Source organism: Patagioenas fasciata, chromosome 6, assembly GCF_037038585.1.
Source record: "Patagioenas fasciata isolate bPatFas1 chromosome 6, bPatFas1.hap1, whole genome shotgun sequence".
Taxonomy (NCBI): domain Eukaryota; kingdom Metazoa; phylum Chordata; class Aves; order Columbiformes; family Columbidae; genus Patagioenas; species Patagioenas fasciata.
In genome coordinates this window covers 38,438,508-38,460,245 of record NC_092525.1, presented here as the reverse complement: position 1 = coordinate 38,460,245, position 21,738 = coordinate 38,438,508, and the positions used below count along the sequence as shown (strand labels likewise).

The 21,738-nt window shown below is 46.2% G+C and overlaps 1 protein-coding gene across 1 annotated transcript in view; it reads right to left on the bottom strand.

Annotated features, from left to right (window-relative positions):
* Positions 1–10,987, bottom strand: part of C6H1orf21 (chromosome 6 C1orf21 homolog) — a 108,923-nt gene extending 97,936 nt beyond the window's left edge. The window contains exon 1 of the mRNA XM_065842655.2: positions 10,807–10,987. The gene's annotated coding sequence lies outside the window, so the exon portion shown is untranslated. The remainder of the gene's footprint in view (positions 1–10,806) is intronic.
* Between the last annotated feature and the right edge of the window lie 10,751 nt (positions 10,988–21,738).

Below are 21,738 nucleotides of genomic sequence, written 5' to 3'. Positions count from 1 at the left end.
CCCGGGTGGAACCGCGAGCATTAGTACTGGCCATAGACAGCAACGGGAAACACTCTTCTTCATCATTATGAACTTAAAAACAGTATTGGAAAAGCAAATCTGTTATGAGAACAGAATGAAGCTACTGAGGTTCAAGCTGATCAAGGGATTTAGAAAAATAATCTAGCTTTGATGCTATCGAATAAATAAACAAATTAAAGGGGACCTGTTTTCATTTTTTCTGCTAACAAGGCACAGAGCAAGGTGGGAATCCTACAATGCTGCATGCCATGAACATCCCGTCTCAATGGGCAACTCCACAACCCCTGAGGAAAAGGAGCTGTGGCCTGCAGCTCCCACCCTGGTCACTACACCACAAAATCTGTCTGATATCCCAGCGATATCTAGAAGCACACACATTTTTTTTTCCTCCTTACCACATGCTTCAAAGCTGATTTTCCAGTGCGTGCTTGTTCTCCTTTATATTTCTTCCCAATATCCCCTAAAACTTTCCTCACGGGCACTCATTTCATCCAAGCCTTTCTGGTGCAGACCTACAAAGCAGCAGCAAACAGGATAAAAACCAGGTGAACTGCACACAGCGCCAGGGGTTCGCTCCTAAATTTCCAGGTAAGTACAATGAACACAGCACCTTAGACCCCTGTAATTTTCATCCATTTTAAACTTTGTCCTAGAGCACCCTCAGGGATTAACCAAACAGTTGAGCCTACAAGACGTGCTGGTTATTGACCGGGTAGAAATGAAGAACTAGAGACTGGTAAATCAGCTCAAATCCCAGCACCAAGAGGCATATATTACCTTAAGGGTGAAAGTCGCTCCCATCTTCTGTTTTCCGTCTCCTCTTTGACATTCAAATCAAGACACAAAACCAGTCGTGCAGTGATACAGAAAGGTCCCTGCTTCTCCTCCAACACTTGTTCTTCCCCTGAGCGCTGAGACCAGACCAGCATTCCCACAGACAGCACCTCAGCTCAGCCCACACTTGAGAGAGACCTTACAGAACCTGAGCCTAACCCAGCAGTCTGACTTTATTGGCACAGAAGCAGCACACGGCGAAGCTCTTGCACTACCTGTTTTCTTTTTCTACACCCAACCACCCTCAGCATTTTCAAAGCAATAAAACCATGTCAATACAAAACACATTTTGGGCACGTTCATAAGATGCTGCAGGAGTTGGCAGCAGGTAAAGAATAGAATCAAAGAATCATTTTGGTTGGAAGAGACTCTGAAGATCAAGCCCAACCATAACCCACCCCTGGCACTGCCCCATGTCCTGAGAACCTCATGTCCGTCTGTCCAACCCTCCAGGGATGGTGACTCCAGCACTGCCCTGGGCAGCTGTTCCAATGCCCCACAGCCCTTTCCAGGAATAATTTTTTCCTAATATCCCATCTAAACCTCGCCTGGTACAACTTGAGGTCGTTTCCTCTTGTTCTGTCACTTGCTACTTGGAAGAAGATTATAAGTAGGGAAGAAAGGAACGGGAAATGGAAAGGCTGGAAAAGCACCAAAGTGACCAATTCACTCCATCAGCAAGCAGGACAACGTGATTCCCAACCATCAAAGCAAAACCGGGCAGCCTTTAGGCTCACCTCCATTCTTACTGGTGCCTTTTATTCCTTTTATTCTTATCCAGTTATTACTAAGATTAAAAACGGAGCTGATATCAGACACTCAGAAAATCCGCAGCAGGTTTTGGGGGTTATATGCCTTTCCAAAGCAAAAGCTGAATGCGAAAAAAAAAAGCAAAAAAAAAAATATAGGCACAGAAGAAAAAATAAATATAGGAACACAACAATTATCCTCGCATCTGCCCTCCACTAAAAAGAAAAGAAACAGCAAGTGGGTGGAAGGGTGGAAAAGATGGAAGGAGGTGTTGCCATTAGGATGCTGTTCTCCATCAGAGTCACTGGACGTTGATAGGAGTGTTCATATATCAGAAATTGAGCGCTTTATTTCAAAGTCAGGGAGGTTTTTTTGCACCTTGGGGTATCTTTTGGAGGGCGGGTATGAGGGGAAAGCCAGCAGTAGAACAACTCCTTGCCTTATTTCTTATTAATCGTAACGACAGGAGCAAAGAAATTCCTCCTCGTGTACTGCAAGTCAACGCAAACCCCAGAAAAACAAGAGTCCTCGACCTGTAGCACTTCATGAACGTTCTCTGTGAACTTCACCTTCTTCTGTAGTCTCCTCTGGTCCCGTGCTGCTGCCCAACCTGTTCTGCCTACAAAACAAGACCAGGGCAGGGCCTGGAAGAGCTTGGACCAATTTTCCACCCAGCAGCAACACCCCGATGTGCTGATTCTGCCACATTTATTATTGCTTGGACCTCAGCGCCTCGAGAAGCCCAAAACCCCGCAGGCTTCGCCCAGCCGACCTGCCCTGACTCACCGGGAACGTCCCAAGCTTGACGTTATCTGCAAGGGCAGGATCTCCGAGGGACGGGGGAGGAAAGGCGACGTCTTTCTTTCGCACCCATGGGTGGGAAGGGAGCTGGGAGGCACCCCAGCAGGCAAAAAATGGGGTGCGCATCACTCACTAAGCGCTTTCGGGGCGGCTGAATCAGCAGCGGGTGGATGGGTGTTTATTGCTGACACAGACCTGTCGTAAATCACCACCTTGCTGGGGAAACGAGGAGCTACAGGGTGACTGAGTCATCCCCATCCCGACGCCACCTCCGTCCCCCGGCTTCAGGCTGTGCCCCTGGCCCAAAAACAGCTTCTAAGCCAGATCCTGCAGCTGTCGTTCAAAGCCAAAACGCTTATTTACCACTCAGCAAGAATTCGTGTATGTTTTTTGACGCTGCTAAGAGTAACCGGTGCTTAAATTATTTGCTTAACAAAGGAGCCTATTTAACTACAAGAGTTACACGGAGTATGCAATGCTTTCTGACCCACATAGAAGCTAATAATGTGCATTTTATGGAACCACTTTGCATAGACAACGCGTCTTAATGGCCAACAGCGCACCGTACAAGAATTAATAATTCAAAAGCCGTCGTCAGCACTGTTATTTTTTGTTGCAGGTAACTCACAAACCTCATTAAACTGTAGTATTAAATTTCTAACGACCTTCTGTGACGCTGTTCACTTCGAGAGCTTCTTTTTAAAGGCACGGTGAGAACGCCCTGCAATGGTGGGGGAAGAACGTGACAGCTACGCAGAGCCAGCGCGAGATGCTGGGCAAAAAAATACCCTCAAAAAGATGTCAACCGCATCCTCCTTTGACTAAAGAAGCAACTCTGACCCCATGAACCTCCCCTCTCTCCTCTCAGTCACTCGACCAGGTTCCTCTCACCAATTCCTGCCCTAACGCCAGGTTAATCCCACTTGATCCAGCCTCCACTCACCTAAGAAGCTCCAGCTTTTTTTCCTCCTCTCAAATCACCGGCTTTTAAACCATTTCTGTTGCAGCACCCAAGCATTTGCTGCGGATGGCAAAAAAAGGCTCAGACGGGTACAGAAGTGTAAAGGCAAACAAAAATTACATCACGGAGGCCGGGATTGTCATCGTCTTAGGGAAATTAGGTCCCCACTGCAACTCAGTGAAGAGTCAAGTGCATAATTTTCCATTACGCTTGTAAAAATCCCCAAATAAATGTACGACTCAACATAGCTTCACAAGGTTGGGCATTTATTATTCTCCTAAACTCTGTTACTAAGCCTGAGGCCTCTTATTCCATTATTTATTCTTTTTTTTTTCAATTTATTTTAGGAAACAGTCTCGCTCTTGCCAAAACGTTCACGACGCAGAACGCGAGTTATAGGAAAATCCATCTGAGTCAGCTCCTGTCGTTGGGGAAGAACAACAAACAAAGCCCATGCTCCGAGGTGGCAATCGCCATCATCTGCCCATCAGCGCCGCGTCACCCTCGGCCCGTCTGTCAGGCTGATGGAGCCTGTCCATCTGTCTGTCCACGCCGGGGACGACAGTCACTCCTGGTAGCTGACATCTTTGCTCGGGGCTTTGCAATCTGCTCCAACACACGCAGACCGGATCCTGCCGCTTCCAAAGCCTTCCCGGCAGATTTCTGCCCACTGAAACGGGAAGATTTGGGGCAGCCAGGGGCTCATTTCTCCCTACATGAGATCCTGCGGGTGTTCCTTGTGCAGCTCTTCCAAACAAAACATTTGCGATAGCAAACTCCCCCCAAAAACCCAGTTTGTTTGGTGCTTAATTAGTACCCTCTGCTGCTTTTTGAGACAAAAGAATGAAGCGCTCCCCTCCTCCCACAACCATCAAGACTTTTTATTCTCAAAGATATACCTTATCTGACATAACCGGGGGCAGAATGGATATGGCTTCCTCTTATTTATTGTTTATAAACAGAGGAAAACCAACAGAAATTATCTCAGAAGCTTGTCTGTTGGGAGGTTTTTATTTTCATTTCAGTAGTACCGGTCAGGCACTTTTAAATGATAGGCTCCCACACCTGAAAACTAGGTAGTAATTTAAAAATATAAATCATAAGGAAAAAAAAACCCCACACATCACACAAAACACGCAGCTACTCCCATAAGAAGTCTGCTAAAAATAACAAAGAATAGAAAAGCTTGGTTGCCTTTCACCCGCTAATCAAACAAGTCCCTGAAGCACTCATAGGAGTTTCTCCTCTGTGTATTTCTGTGGTGGGTGAAGGGGGGAATGTCCAGATCTGCTCGCTTGGATTAGGTCCGGCTTATTCAGCAGCTTGGGTTCTGCTCTTTCAGATTCCTGCAAAAATGAAGGCTTGGAGGAGAAGGCCGAGCCTCCAGGCATCCCTTAGTCCGCAGCTACTGCACTGGAAGGACAGGAACGGTACCCAATCCTTCAGCATCACCACCGGCACCCCTAAAAACCATTCCAACATCCTATTCCAGAGGATGCTGTATGAATCCATCCCCAACACCAGAGCGAAGTCCCACGTGTTCTGCCGGTACATTTGCCACACATGAGCTGCATCCCCTGGAAGAGGCAGCTGAGACGAACAGGCCTGGGGACAAAATCGAGCAGCAGGATCCAAACCAGGTATTGCCAGAAGAGAGAAACATCTTAGTCATCTCTCAAAGTTCAAGCTCAAACGGGTTTACAGCCCTTAAAAAGACAGCGTTTATTTTGTTTACCGGCCAGTTCCTCCCTCAGACTATTTCCTCGTGGAAATGGGGAAAGACCCCATATTCACCGCTTTATGGAGCAGCGATTCTCCGAACAAAACTGAATTTTGATAGGCCTGTTTTCCCGGGAATGGCACAGCAACATCAGCACATCCTCTAGAAACCTGCCAAGCCCACAGAAAACGCTGCTGCCATCACCAGAAAGGCAGCGAGAGCGACTCGTTCCTTCCTCCGCGTCTTCCTGCTCAAACAGCCTCCCTGCCCGACATCCAAACCGCACAGGCTCCGCAAATCTAATCAGCCACGGGTCTGAAACACAGAGGTCTGTCTGCCAAACATGCACAATCACATTAACGATGTTTTGCTTTTATTAATTAAAAAAAAACAAAAAAAAACAACAAAACAACAAACTTGGGATGAGACGAGATATAAATCCTAAGGAGAAAAGTCTCAAAGGTGCGTCCCTCACGGAATAAAGAGATATCTTTGCGGGGGTAAACTCCTCCATTGAGCAACCTGGATAAACTCCTCCTTGTTTGTTATAAAAGCACAAGTTCACCAAGGCCTTTCCATGTCCTGACGTATGAAATGATTCCAGCTATATATCATTTCAAAGGGGTGAGGCTACGGTATTTATAGATACGGTCAGGGTAGAATTTTGGTGAGTGACGACATGGTTACGGCCTCAACCCCTAGCACACCCCTCTGGGAAAATGCCCACCTGTATATATAGATCCTGGATTACTTTTTTTCCTATAAAATACATATGAGAAGTGAACTTGCTTTTCTATCTTTTTCCAAACTTGATGGATAAAGTCTATTACTTTCTGTTAGAGATACAGAGTCAGAAAAACAATAAACCACAACAAAACACACAACCAACCAAAACAAACTGAGGCCATTTCCATAGCAAGAGGAAAGACGCTGATATGATCCCGATGCTTTTAGACATCTTCATTGCTTTGTTCTTTTGGGGTTTTATTTATTAGCAATAGCTTTCCACTCTCAAAAATGGGGCCTCAGTTTTACTAAGCACACACCACACATTAAGAGATAAATCTCCGCCAGCAACTCAAAACACAGGCAGCGCTCCATAAAATAGAAAGAATGGTATTCCCTAATTCACATTAAAAAGGCTCAGGGCTCATAATGGTTTAAAAATCTACTTCTCCAAACCTCTAACCCGGAGTCCTGCCTAAAGGTTGTTCAGAACTGGACCAATATTCCAGTTAAATCACTCGGCGTTGGTGTCTATTCACTCCAGAATCACTTTGCTTTGAAGCAAGCGACAGCAGGCAAGGGATGCTGGTGAATTAACACGCCGTTGCGGAGATCTTATCCATATGCATGCGCCGTTGTTGGGTATAGCATCATTATGCAAGCGTCTCTATTTCTAAAAACAAACAGAAAATGTTTGTCTGGTCACTCTCTACTATTATCCCACCCGTAAACTAGCAAGTTGAAATTCCGCCCACTTTAATCACAAGTTTTGCAGGCTTAAGGGTGGAATAACAGTAGAGATGGCAAGATGAGGATTTTCTGTTTGCTTTAAAAAACATGGAAATTTCACCCATTTTTAATCAAGAGGATTTCAGAAGCTGCCAAAATGGTAATAAGAAATAAAAGGAGCCCTCCGAAGGTGGGCAACTTAATACACCAAACATAGCTGCCACTTCCACCAGTACCAAACCCTGTCCCCCACACAGACTCCTGGACCACCGCTACAAAAAGCAAATACTGTAAGTCAATTCACAGCAAAAGATCCTGCTTCCCTGCCACACGAACGAAAAGCGATTTTAAAACACGACTTTATACACCCACCTGGTCCTGAAGCGGTTCAGGATGGCACGTTGAAAGCTGATGTAAAGAATAATTCAGGGACAAAGTGGATGTTTTTACTGCATGATGCTGCACTATTGGAATTCGTATTTCTTAACTTTGAGCTCTTCAACACAATTTTTCAATTCTGTTCCCCGCATCCTTCCCACATCCCCTATAATGTTCACCAGATACCCTGCAAAGATTCACTTTGGCGAGAACTTCAAACGTCACCGCTCAAGCCACCCCTTGGCATCCAGCAACTCTTCTGTAGCCTGTCGTTCTGAACCAAGACTTACTGCAACATACGTACGGGATGTATAGCTGCAGAAATCGCATCACTTCTTGTATTTGAGCTTCTTTTTTTATTGCATACAATCACCTAAATGCGACAGCTGTAACAGTGCCTATCTATGAAAGGTGAGTGCAAATGGGGCTGGGTGCATACCTTACTGCAAACATACAGCACTTATCTTTATATATATTCTAACACCTGTTAACATCCCCACACACAGTACTTTTCCATCTAAAAAGGAAGGTACTCTTCCAGAATTCATACAAAAATCACAAAGCAGGCACTTCAAATGGCAAGCCGTAAAACAAATACAATAAAGCCCTTTTCAGAGTGCGCGATTATCCCAGAAGTTCACCGACACAGCACGTTGTGAACGCTGACGCCATCAAGGTTTTCCAAACAAATCAGACGGTTTTCGGAGAACACAACCCAGCAGCAGCTATTAAACACAACACCTTCAAGACCTCCTCAAGCAATGGCCAAAGGACAACTCTGTAGTTCCACTTTTCCTGCAAGTGGCCCCATCAGAAAAGATCTGAGCTAAACAGCCCGCCAGTCTGATCAAGAATAACTGCTTTTATTCAGTCCACAATATTGACGACAACAAGACATCATCCTGTTAATAAATCGGAGCTGAAGCAAGACTAATACCAGTAAAAGAAATCGTCTTAAAATTACCGATTGCGTGTCACGTCCCACACCGCCTCCTCTCTGAACATCCCACAATAAAACGGTCTCAACAATATCACCGATTCCCTGAAGCGGGATTCAGCATACCCAAAACGCGCTCGTGGACATCTGGTCACAAACATGTCATACAGCACAAACATCAGCCAGCAGCACACTGATGTTTGCAAGCGCCTGTGAAATCCCTTTGCAACTAGATTCCTGCTTCTATAGGGAAATGAGTACGGTAATAAGAATTTTTAAAAAAATCTAGAATACTTTTTGAATGGATATCCAAAACATAGTGCTGTTCCATCATCTTCCGCTGGAGGATGGAAGAGCAGCACCCTCGGGGGTACGCTACCTTTCCCCAAAACGAGGGACTCAGGCTCCACACCAACAGGATGGCTGCGGCAATCTGACTGGGGGGAGTCAGTTATTCCTCCTTTCCCCCAAAACCTGGTGCCGTTGCACGCTGTAGAAAGAGTGGGCATATCCTCCTAGGCACAACTCTTGCGCTGCAATTGGCGCAGAGCCCGCGAAGCGCCCCAGGCACCGTCGGGCTCTGCACAAAGACGTTTGCCGAGGCCTTTGCTTGTCAGCTCGATGAAGCCGAACGCAAGGTTGCCCATGCGTGCAGGCAGCACCCAATGCACCGCAGAAGCTCCTGGAGCACAGACAATCAATAGTAAGCGCATTATAATCCCCGAGAAGTTTACCAAACAAATCTATTTGTTGTGTTACTGCGTCCCCTCATCGCGGTTTTGCCCAACGTTTGCAACGCATCTCTTCGATGTAAACAGTCGCCACGTCATTACGTATATCACTTGTTTACTCGAAGTTGAATGATCATTTCAACCTTTGTTAATCTGATTGCATAACAAACCACAGCAGCCTTAAATAACCAAGCTGCTCTCTCTGGCACGGATTAGTTGAAATCACTCTTTTCAACACCCCGCTTCTTCAAAAAACAAACAACAACAAAATGAAACAGATGATGGAGAAAGAAGAAAATAAAAGCACTTGGGCAGTGCTTTCAGAGCCGAGTGCCGCAGGAGACGTATCGCAGCGCGATAACTTCACACCTGGCGCACGAGGTAGGGCGGAATGTTTTCAACCGCCGAGCAACGCTTGCGCAATCAAAGCACATTCGCTGGGTCTTATTCACAGCTCCAGCGCGGGCCATTGAGCAAACTGTACAGCATGGATCTTCAAAACAAGTAATTGCACGTATATAAACAAAGGCCATAATTAACATGGCAGATCCCATAAAAGCTTATCTGCCGTGTGACGTCACATCCATAAATTACAACTTAAAGCGCTAGTGCCAAAGTGCTCCCGCCCTCCCTCCCCGAAATATCAAATACTGCTCATCCACGCCTGCGCCTCTTGGAAATAAACACACATGAAGCGCCTCCCATGACACAGTAGTGTTGAAAGATTCTTCAGACAATGAGATCTATGGTTATTATTGCATTGCACCATCACAAACTCTTCAACAAATCAAGCCGCCTCGTCATATGATTCTTAATATAAGGTTAAACAACACCAAGCAGTATGGGTGCACTCGTACCAAAGGGCAAACACCTCCAGCCCCCACACATGGGGCATCTTCAGAAACATGCAGCCTCATGGCCGTTGTCAAACAGCGAGTTAGAAAAGCAAAACCAAAACACACGTATTTCTTTGAACAGGCTCAGGAGCAGAATTTTGCCATTGAAATGCAGGCAACCAGGGCATGGGGAAGGCGAAGGGCGGGCAAAACAAGGCAGGTGTTTTGGCATCTCTCAGTTTTAGTCCAGCGGTCCACCATCAGCTCATGGGAAAACAAGAGGTGGTATTGGGGGCTGATACAAAACCGCCTATTGATTGCAGGCGGATTTCTACAGCACGCAACAAAACCCGTCCTCAACTGAAACCTTCACAAGTTACAGACCAGACAGGCATCAGCAAACGACTCTCTAACCAACACGGATCTGAATACCTTTGCGAAGGAGAGCGAGCTAAGTATCTCTGCTCCCAGCGCAAATATCTTGCTCCTCCGAGCCCGCAGTCGCCCACGAACCGGTGACAACTATCCCAGCGCCCCTATGCTGTGCCTGAGGACTGGCAGGCCCTGCGCTAGGAAGAAAGAGGCTCCACCGATCTGTCCACGGCAGCTGGGTCTGCGCTGCCTCCATCGTGCTCCAGCCCGCACCGAGCTCACCATTTCTGCGCGTTATTACGGATCTGACATCACACATCAGTGCAAGCACAGTCTGACATCTACAGTTAACTCGGCGATGGTGTAAGTGCCGCCTGGCTTATAGGCATTTGGTGTTGCAATAGCCTTGCTGCTGAACCCTTGAAAGAGAAGATATATATATATATATATACACATATATATATATACACACGTATAAAATCTGCTACAGAAAACCTTGCAGTGACTTGTTTCTTCCCCACGAAGCCAGCAGAGCTACGTCCCTCCTGCAAACGGAGGGAAACGCAGCAAGAGACCCCCCCCAGCTTCACCCCAATTGGGGGCCACGGCCAATGCAAGCACCCCCCAAAGCAAACAGACGCCGTTCGACCCCCCGGGGCGGGAAAACCTTGCCCACCCTACAGCCATTTCACCTCCAAACCACGACCCCCCTCCCCGCCACCCCCGGGGTCTGGCAGCACTTGGCGAACTGCGGAGGAAAGCGCCCGCTCCCCGTACAAAGCCCGGCGGGGTCATGAATAAAACATCGCCCGGAGGAGGCGCGGGGTGGGGGGGAAAGCGGGAGACGGAGAAATAAGGGAATAAAACGGCTGCGCGGTGCTGGGCGGGGGAGGGGGGTTGTCCACCCACACGGACCCCGGCCCGGAGCGCCGCCCGCCCAGGCCCGGGCCTCCCCGAGGGGGGAAGCGGCGCCCCCGGCTGTCCCCCCACTGCCCCCGGGGGCCGCTCACCTCCGGAGCCGCCGCTCGGAGCGGCTCCTCCGCCGCGGAGAATCGGCGCTGGGCCCGGGCTGGAGAGGACGGGGGAGGACCGGGCGGTTCCAAATAAAGTGTGCGAGAGCGGCGGCGGCAGCAGCGGGGAGCGGAGCGGCCTCTCCGGAGAGCCGGGGCGGGGAAGGGGCGGCGGGGAGCGCCCGGCGGGGAGGCGGGGAGAGGCCGTGGGGAGGAGCCCCAGAGCTCCGCCCGCCCTCCCCGCCGCCGGGGCCGAGCGCTCCGCCCGCCCGGGGGTTGCGGGGGCCGGGGGTTCGGTCCCGCATCGCTCCCCCCCGGCCGAGGGGCTGTTGCTGGGGCACTGGGTTCGATCCCGCACCGCTCCCATATCGCTGCCCCCGGCCGAGGGGTGTTGCGGGGGAACCGGGTTCGATCCCGCATCGCTCCCACATCGCTCCCCCCGGCCGAGGGGCTGTTGCGGGGGGCCGGGGTTCGATCCCGCACCGCCCCCCTCGGCCGAGGGGCTATTGTGGGGGGACGGGGCCGCAGGGCAGGTGCGGAACGGGTTCGGAGAGCGATGGAGCCGTTTAAAAACAATGCCGTGGCCTTAATTGGAATGAAGGGGCTCATAACTGCCCGTGAAACGGCTGTAAATTGGTATTAAAGCATGTGCCCTTCCGAATGCTTTGTTTCGGCGTCGTGCCGTTTTTATAGTAGTTCTGGAAATCTGTCAGAAAAAAAAACTCTACCCACCGGCCAATTCGTCTTTTTCCATGAGGAATTTTGCAGAGAGAAAATTGTTATTATAAGAAAATGAAGAAACACGCAAAACTGTTGAAAAGGAAAAAGCTGATGAGTTGGTGCCTTTTCAAAGTCTGAAATTTCACACAATAAGAGGTGATTTCTTGGCTTGATCTGTGTCTTGTTTCTGTTTTGATGGATCCGTTTGACTAGAGCACGATTTTTACCCAGGCTGATGTGTATTATTTCCAGTGTGGTTGCAATCGTAGTGGGATCATGGACTTTTCTCACGCTCGTACTCACATTATACTGCCATAGTGCATTGACATTCACAGAAGAGCATTTTTAGTACCATAACACAAAATACACAGGGAGAGATAAAAGCGTTACAGCTGCTCTGTGTGTAGAACAAGCCTTGAAGACGCAAAGTGTAAAAAGGGAGCACTGAAAACAAGAAGCCTCTTAAAAGAGTGGATAAAACTGGTGTAGAAATATCAATTTGGCCCATTTATTTTTTAAAAATTACTTGGCTTTCATCAGACTGCCGCCGTGAAAGTGTGTGTACCATGCGTGTTGCCTAAGTTGTATCAATAAAGTGATGCTTGTAGGGATCTCTCTGCCTTCTTGTCTCTAAAAGTCGGAATACGATTCACTCATCTATGCCAAAGGTACGCGTGTTGTACCCGTGTCCTACTTGTTATTGGTATAAAATAAACTGTTACCCGAATCAGGGAGTTATTATTGGCACAACTGTCCGTGTTCCAAGCCTGAAAATTGTTGCAAATGCCTAAATTATCTTGTTTTGTTTTCTGAAAGGTGCTGGTGATTTTAATGAAGCTCTGCATCTCAGAAATGGGAGAAATTAGAGAAGTCATGGCTCAGCTTACAGATGAATAAGTGAAATTGTTGCACATTTTTCCCGATGAATTCAGAAGAACTAAAATGCTGCACAAACTGCTGCCAGGAACAGGTTAAAGACTCTGATTAATTGGCATCATCTAGACCCCGCCTGGGGGATGCTAACGTACAATCCACAATGACAAATTCCTGTTCCCTTTAAGAATAATAGCTCCAAAACGTTGAACTAGTTCCTAAATGTGCTGATATTCAAAGGTCTGTGTAAATATAATCACCTGAATTCTCAATGTCCTGTAAAATTTGAAGATGTCACGTACCAAACATTCTTACAAGTGGGTGAACTTGCTGAGGTGGGTTTGATGCTGTAAATCAACAAGCTGCTCTTTGAGCTGTTCTGCTGCTTGACAAGTGATACAGGAACAGACGCATAAACTTCCCGGCTTCTCTTTAATGGTGCATTAACATCAAAGTCTAGCTTTACGTATTTAAATTATTACAAATTAGTGGATATTTGTTTTGCACAGTCTGGCCCTGCTCGTTGCATTCGCTATCATTATTAAAATGGAAATGGTGTTAATCTGCAATAAAGAAAAATAATGGATCACAAATTCTCGGAGTATTAGAAAATGCATCTTAAGCAAGAAATAATTACCTTGAAATAAATAATGTCCTTGGAAACATGAACTGCTCTCATTCACCTCACTGAGCAGTTCACCTGTTCAGGGGGCAAAAAGGAGGCTGAAATACTGGAAAAGAGTCTGTGTTACTTAAAACTGCATAATTCTCCTAAATTTTCTTTTTCACCCTTTTGTCGTCGTAGAACAGGACCTATATTAAAAACCCAGGACAGAAAAGCAAGGCCGGGTGTAGGAGAAACCTATAGACACCCCTGGGAGTTTTGGGAAAATATTTACTGATCCCAGTTCTATATCCAATATTTGTTTAGTTACTCTTTGGATTAATTTATTCTCTTTATACCTGGGCTTGCAATCAGGCAAGATAAGATAAAACAGGTAGATAAGCCCTCAGATAAGCCACGCATGTTTTGGATGCTGTATCAACAGGAGCAAAAGATCCTTGTCAGAACATCTAATTCTGAGGTCCTAATCCCAGATTAGTGACTGTGCAAAGCTGTCTATTAATTTCAGTCAAAGGCAGAGAGAGGAAAAAATAAGCAGGAACTTTAGTTTTCAGTTGTTGAGCAATTTGGGTGCAACACAGATACTGCTAAAGTGAATACATTGAGTTTTTGGCCTAAAATATGTTTTGCGCTGGGACTGGAGTTACAGGCCATGTGCCTATATTATAATAAGATAAACTGACCACTATGAGCTTGATTTGTGGTCCTGGAGGCACCGCTTGTCAGAACCCCCCACCATTTGCTCTACAATTTCTCTAACAAAGCAACGTACGATCTGAATAGACACCAAATCAAGGACTGGATACTATGGTCCTGTCTGCTCCATCAGCAAAAATATTCCTTTTTTCACAGCGCAGAATTGGATCCAAAGCACATGCTGAGTTATGCTCATTACTGCATTAGCAGCAAAAGAGCAAGAACATTTTCTTCTTTCCAGATCCAGGCTGGAATGGGAAGGGTTTTTGGGAAGCCATCCCTCACACAGGGCGCTTTATGTTGCATTTTGCTGTCTGGGTCTTTGGGAAAGGGTTGGGTTGGTGTGATGGGAGGTAAGAGTTGCTGTGTAATGATTCCTTGGCAGGATGGTCGTGGTACAATAATAGCAGTTTACTTGTTATGATAACATCTTAACTGCTGATGTTGAATATTGAGACTACAACATTAGGAGATAAGCATTGTTAAATTTTAAGTAAATCAGTCTTTCACGGGGCCATAAAAATACTGTTTGCAAGAACATAAGCAAAAAAAATGGTAGCTATAACCATAATGAAGCATTAGGGGATATTCTGTGTATTTTAATGCACCAGAAAAGAAAATATATATCCCAAGTTCCTAACTAGCTGAAGTATTGCTTCATACACTAAAAGCTGGCAGGAGTGAAGTCATCATTTGGTTCTACCCAAGCCATTTATCAGCAACGGAGCAAGGGACTGTGCACCATGTGCACAGCTAAACCTGACCGCAAGCTTTATTAGATCGAGGTCTCAGGTCTCGACATCTCAAGTGTGCAAACAACAATTCAATAAAGTGACCTAAAACACAGAGTGGGCCTGGGAAGCAAAGCTACAAGCCATGGCTAAGAGGCCATGTTTTAGCTGCTAACACAGCACCCTTCTTTTCATGCACTCGAAGTGGGTATTAAAATATATATATATACATAGGTTTGTCTGCATCACTTTTCATACCAGAAAGGAGAACGCACTGACTTGAGAATACTACTGTCCATGTGGGATTGAATGTCTATTTTGCTGTGCAACATCACATGTTATTCCATTTTAATTTCAAAGCTGAGGAAATAAAGAAAAAAATTATTCCTTGTCATTGGGCTGCTATTATGGCAGAGAATTTAACTGCATTCAAATCAAGGCAAATTTATGATTCCCTTAGAAATTGTAGCTTGGTCCAAAAAACTGATCTCTTTTTGGAGCAGTTGTTGCTATGCACCTTTACAGAAAACCGATGGAAAGGGTATATTATAGTTGATAGGAGAACTCTTACTTTGAGTTTCACAACTTGTGTGGGTATGTGATTAATCACAAACGCATTTTTATTGTGATTTTTGTGTGTAGGTTGTGATACGGAGCTGTAGGGCAGGATTTGTCTGCCTTAGCCCAGGCACCTCAGAGTTAGATGTCTGTGCTCCAGCAAGTCATCCCTGGCTCCTTTTAAAGTCAGTGGAGAGAAATAAGGACCTCCAGAGGCTGATTTATCCTAGGATGAAAGGCATGTCCTCCTGGAGGCTTGTGTTTTGCTGGGATAACCAGCACGAGCACCAGCGCCTAACTTCTGATGTCTAAACCATGTGAGCTGAATCCGTCCTCAGAGGCCAAAGTTGTCTTCATGAAGGCAACCGTTCCATCGTCATTTTAGGGAGCTGTCTCTCAATAAACATGTAAAATGTTTTACCTCTCTTGCTCACCTACTTCAGTAGTGTCTATTTGTTCACCCTCCTCCATAACTGCCGCTGTTTAAGCCAGAGATAAATGGAAATACTACCAATTCAGCAGTGATTACTCAAAAAACAAAATAGTGTTTTCAGTTAATTATCCAAACAAACTCACTTGCTCCCTAGGCCACTCAAAGTTTCTCTCTTGGAGGAAGAAGAAATAAAGTTAGTAGAAAGAAAGATGTTCCTTCCAAAAAGGCAGGGAGGATATTGCCACCAGTCTTGATCATCTCTCTAGCTTAGAGGAGCTGGAATAGCAATAGGGGGAAACCAACAGGCAGGGATCTGGGACTACACTTGGAAAAAATCTCCAAGAAAGTCATAATAGTCATTCTTGGTGCTTAAAAATTGAACATCGCTGAGGAGTTCACTCCAGGTAAGTTTAGTTTGGTTTGAGGCCAAATCAGAATTAGTGTTTCCATTGAACTGTGTTAAAATACGACACATGGTTTGGGTGTTATTTATGCATGTTTAAGCAGAATGGAAAAATGGGCTTTCCATCATTGTGAGTTAATGTCCAAACAATGGGGACTGTTTTGGTTCTAAAAATCCAGATTCAATGTCCAGCTCAAGAATTTATACACCCCGGTGAGACAGTGTGGTTGGGCTCATCTTTGATTAAAAACGGCGTAAAAGCATTCTGGCCGCTTGCAAACCAGTGAAGGCTGGTACCAAAAAGTGGTTCTGCGTTATTTGTTTTCAATAAAATTCAATTACATTGCAAAGACCTCTTCTCACCAGCTTCTTCTGTTGCTGAACAACAGGGACAGGTGAGAATAAAGCCAAGGCAGGTCTACAAGCTGATATGGGACAGGCTGAACATCTGGCCCAGTCTTCCCTGTCCCTGTTTTGTTATAACCTGTCTCAGGACCACACTGAAGAGGTGCTGATGTCCCTCATTTTCATGCAGGATGCCAAATAGATCTCCTGCCCTTCTCATCACTTAAAAAGTCCGCATTTGCAGCTCTGCGAGGAGGAGAGATGCAAGTCTACACGTGTGGGGCAACTAACTAAATGGCAAAAACCAGTGTATATCCACAAGAATGTCTGTCACCAGTGGCCACGGGGAATGGAAGGGAATCACAGAATCGACTGGGTTGGAAAAGCCCTCAGAGATCATCCAGTCCAACCCTTGGTCCAACTCCAGTCCATTGACCAGATCATGGCACTAAGTGCGATGTCCAATCTCAGTTTACAAACCTCCAGGGCCGGTGAGTCCAGCACCTCCCTGGGCAGCCATTCCAATGCCCGACCACTCTCTCTGCACAGAATTGCTTTCTAATCTCCAGCCTAAATCTCCCCTGGCAGAGTTGAAGCCCATGCCCCCTTGTGCTATTGCTGACTGCCTGGGAGAACAGCCCAATCCCCCCTGGCTAGAACTGCCCTTCAGGTCGTTCTAGAGAGTGCTGAGCTCAGCTCTAAGCCTCCTCTTCTCCAGACTGAACAACCCCATCTGACCTTAGGAAACCCAAAAAGAGAAGGACATTTCTTCCACAGCCTAAGCCTGTGACAGTGGGTGTAGTTTTGCAAAATCACCTCAGCTTCCTAAGGGGAGACCCTATTGCGGCCTCTCGGTGCTTAAAAGGGTCTGACAAGAAAGATGGGGATAGACCATTTAGAAGGGTGTGTTAGAGCAGAACAAGGGGTGATGGTTTAAACTAAAGGAGGGAGATTCAGGCTGGACATGCGGAAGGAATTGTTGTCCCTGAGGGTGGTGAGAGCCTGGCCCAGGTTGGCCAGAGAGGTGGTGGATGAACCATCCCTGGAGACATCCCAGGCCAGGCTGGACGGGGCTCTGAGCAACCTGAGCTGGTGAAGATGTCCCTGCTCATGGCAGGGGGGGCACTGGGGGAGCTGGGAAGGTCCCTCCAACCCAAACCATTCTGTGATTCCTTAAATCTCTGAGCCACCGCAGAGCCAGGAGTCAGGCACATGACTATGCGGTATTAATACCCACCCAGGTGATCAAGCTAAATATAGAGATAATGCAGCCTTTTCCGAGCGGGGGATAAGAGATGAAAGTCTTCCCGGCAGTGATAGGGAAGAAGAAAGGAAAGCTGTAGCCTTTCTGCATCTGCTGCTGGTGGGATGGGGTGCTCCAGGCTCCAAAACCACAGAGGCATCTCCCCTGAGGTGAGTACTGCCCTGGGACTCTGAAGAACCTACAGGCCAACGTAAATATTAACCTACCTCCCAGCATTGTAGGAGTGTAAATTCTCACAATGTGCTACGCCAGAGATGGTGCAAACGTCTCTTAGTGGGTTTGTTGTTTTGTGGACGTGTGTGTGCTGGGGTGGTTGCTCTTCAGAGAAGGGAGAGGGAAGGAGCTGCCAGTCTCTGGAGGCTGATGTGACCCAGAGGTCCAGGTGTGATGCTAAAGAAAAGCTGGGTTGAGCCTGATTGAAGGAAAAGAAAACGCTTTAAAGATGCTTAAACAGAGGTGTAGCTCTGGAATTTAACAAACCTTGCTTCTCATTGTCTGTGCAATGGCAAGGGGACATTTCCCAATGTTGCACAGCTACCATAAATAAATACAAAATGTTATTACCTCTCCTGGTTGCCGTGGGCCTGTGCTTTCCCCCGTGAGCTGCTGTCGGCAGCTAAAAGGTGTGGAGCAAGCCCAAACCTCCAGCTTTGCTATTCGTGACTTCTACTGTTGACCATAAAGGGGAAGGCGGTTCTCAGTTCCTGATGTCCATCTGGCAAAGCCTTTCAAAAATGAAAGAACATCATGCCATCTCCTGTGCTCAAAACCTTTCTCATTGTCCCTGCGCATCCTTTCCCCAAATATGTTTGAGTGGTCTGAAAAATCTGGTTAAATCTGGAAATGAAGGACTGGCTGAAACCAGCGTGTCGGAAGGTACCTGTCAGCAGATATCTGCTTTAAACTGATGCAATTCACAGCAGGTTTGAGGTGTCTGGGTGAGCAGGATCAGGTGTTTTATTAGTTTGTTTAATGTGGTGAAGGTGGAGGACAAAGGCTGATGTACTTGTACTCCCTAGCGGACACCAAGACTTGTGACTTCAGCTGCAGGTGGGGCAGCTAAGTGAACATAAAACCAGAGTGACTAAGAGACCGAGCAGATCCCAGTTTTCAAGAGGGAGAGGATGAGTGTTTTTCTCTTTTCTGTTTCAATGAGGACCAAATCAGGCTCCTAAATGTCCTAACACACATCCCGATAACCGGGGAACGAGAATATTCAACTCATCCTCGCAGCCACCTACGCTCCTGTGCTTCCTTTCAGAAGACAGCGACCTCCATTAATCTTATTCTATTTAACTGGGTTAAATCTATATCTATGTTTTCTATACTGCGACCAGAAGGGAGATTGAATGCCATACATAAGCTCATTATATATTTCTATGTATACAACTAAAGAAGTACTGGAGGAGTTTGACCCTCACCCAACTCCATGGCGTTGGACTGGGAGAAGTTTAGCCCAATAACTTCTGAGGATATGTGAGAACATCCCCGTCCCTGCCGTGCACCAAACGTTGTGTTTCTGTCATTCAAAATAGGGTTAGGGCTTCTTCAAATGCGACTAACCATTTGCAAAATACAAGCAGCCTGCTCTTTGCTCGGCCTGGTGGGGACCGGAGGTGAGGACCAGTTCTGGGGTCCCACCTGGGTTGTGCACTGGGCTCGTTTGGGCACAGCACCAACTTTGGCGACTCAGTTTCTCAATCATCAGTGAAACAGGAATAAATACTTATTGGTTCCTCACCCGAATGGTACAGGGTTTTATTTTGCTGCATTTGAACAGCACTTTGAAGATACAAATCCCCAGCGTTACGATTTGTTTGAACATGCAAGCCCTGCTAGTAAAGTCCTGTATAAAAGCCCAGCTCTCATCTCAGCCACAATGGTATTAAGAATAATGCAAATGATTCAGAAATGCGAGTGGTTCAGAGCCCATAAAAGATACCAGGTGTAAGCAAAAACAACAAAAAAACCTCTGTGTACTACAAAGCAGTAGCACAAAAGACTCTCATAACAATATACGCCGAATATTATTTGTATTGTAGGAGAAGCGTTCAGTGTCCTCTCTGGCAGAAAATCGTATGTAAATCACAAAAATCTTTTCCAAGATGCTCTATAAAAACATAAACCTTGTGGGCTAGGAGATGAGTTGGAGGCTGTTACCTAATTTGCCCCGGAGCAGGCCAGTAAAGTAGATCTGCTGCTGAAAGAGAAACAATTTTCCAAGATTTATAGCCTGTAAATATTTTATGTACCCTTCAAAGAAGGTGTTTATACTTGTAGCAAAGAATCTGTACAAAATGTCCGCGGGGTTGGGTCCTCTTTGGTTTGGCGTGACTGTGAAAATAAATTAAAGCATCCCTGGAAACCAAGAGGGTTCAAGTGCCTTTTGGTGGCATCCCACCCATCACAGGGAGGTACCGTGAGGTTTCTCCAGTGTGTCTGACCTGCAATGTTCTCACATGCCTGTGACTGCCCGGACAGCTTTTCAGAGCTTAATTCTGAGCTGAGAAAACACAGGCGAACCACTAATACAGGGCATTTCGATATCATTTTCAATTCACAGGGTTCAATTCACACTCCGAGTGATGCATGGGGGTGATGAACAGGGTGGTGCTGTGCGTTCTCCAGGTCTCATTAGAGGCAGCACTAATATTTACTTGTTTGCATTTCAAACGAAAGGGAGTCTATTTAATAACATCAGCAATTTGGTCAATATTGGCACAGTCCAGGTGCCAAGCAGGGAGCTGGGTGATGTTTTCATTAACCCCGGTGCTCTCTGCAGCGCTGCGGTTTTTATTGGGAGGTGGTGTTTTCTGTCACTGGTGTCACCAGAGCAGGTAGGAGGATTATCTGCTAAAATCTCAGCCTGGTTCCTGAACCAGCTGCTAAAAGCGCCTCCAAACTTTACTCCTGATGACCGCTACCCCTGTCCCAGAAACCAGCTTTCCCATGCTTGGTCTGTTAAGCATCTTCTCTTCCTCATTCTGTTCTACCTGCTCAGGTTGAGCCTCACAAATCCTCACCTCCATGTAGGAAACATCAATTCCTGCCCCTCACCTGCCCCACCAGCCCTGTCTGTGGAGCAGCTGAGATTTTTTTCATCAGGATCTGCTTGGTGCGACTACAACTTTCCGTTCCTAAGATGCAGTTAGCTGGGAAGAGAAATGCAATATATTTATTCATTCATTGATAGCCTTGCGAAAGCGCACTAGGGATTATGTTGTTCACATAGTTTTCTGGGGCGTTCATCACAGAATTTTGCAGACAGAAGTGGAATTTTTCCTAAAAGAGCTCTGAGGAAGGGGAGTGTGCTGATTCCCACGTTAGGGATGGAAAAGCAGAGCCAGGGGAGCAAGATGACTTGCTCGAGGAGTCTGCAGAGAAAGAGGGGGAAGGGAAATCCCATCTGCCAAAGAAGGAATTAATCCAGACTACAGGAAGCCTGGGAGATGACTCAGTTGCCGATGATAAGAAGGCTGCAAGGCAAGTGAAAGCTGGCCTGAAACCTGGATGGATGCGAGAGAACTGTATTTTCTAAAATAGCTCGCAAGAAAGTACCTGTACAAACGCAGCTGAAAGGGCTCATCTGTCAGAAAATAAGGGGGCTGTGAAGTACAAGGTCATCTCTACTTGGCTGGGGCGCAGTGCTGGGCAGGGATGCTGAATTCCAGCCTCTGAGCAAAACATCCTCTCTTGGATCAATAGTTTTGTTCACAGCAGAGGTTGCGAGACGCGATGACAAGAAAGAAGTCATTATTTTGCTACTGAAAATTCACGGTTTCTAGCTAGTAATCATTGCTGTTTTCTGCCTGTTGAATGTAGCTGTGCTTAAGCTTGTCCTACTCTATGTATTTTAATATATTTTAGCTTTAAAAGTGATGGCAAAGTAGTCCTCTGGTGTGCTGCTAAGAGATTTTATAATTCAGGTTTTTTGCACAGTGATATAATGGCAGAGATTTAGGTGCTGAGAACTATAGAAGCAGCTAGACTATTCATTTGAATTTAGTAAAGTTAATCTACACCAGACCAAGTACATAATTCAACTAAGGCGGTTTTTCACTCGTCAAGTAATTTCAAAGCAAATAATTTTCAATAAGATGATTTCAACTCCAAGCTTTGTGTTCTACCACCAAAGCAGACTTCTACCTCTGCATCATCTGATGGTCCCATTCAGTTCTTTAGATAAAATGCACATTGGTGTCACTAGTGAAAAAATTATGTCTAAAACCAAGGATAAAGTGTGTCTTAGTGAAAGGGTGAAAATCCCCATCAGCAATGATTTAA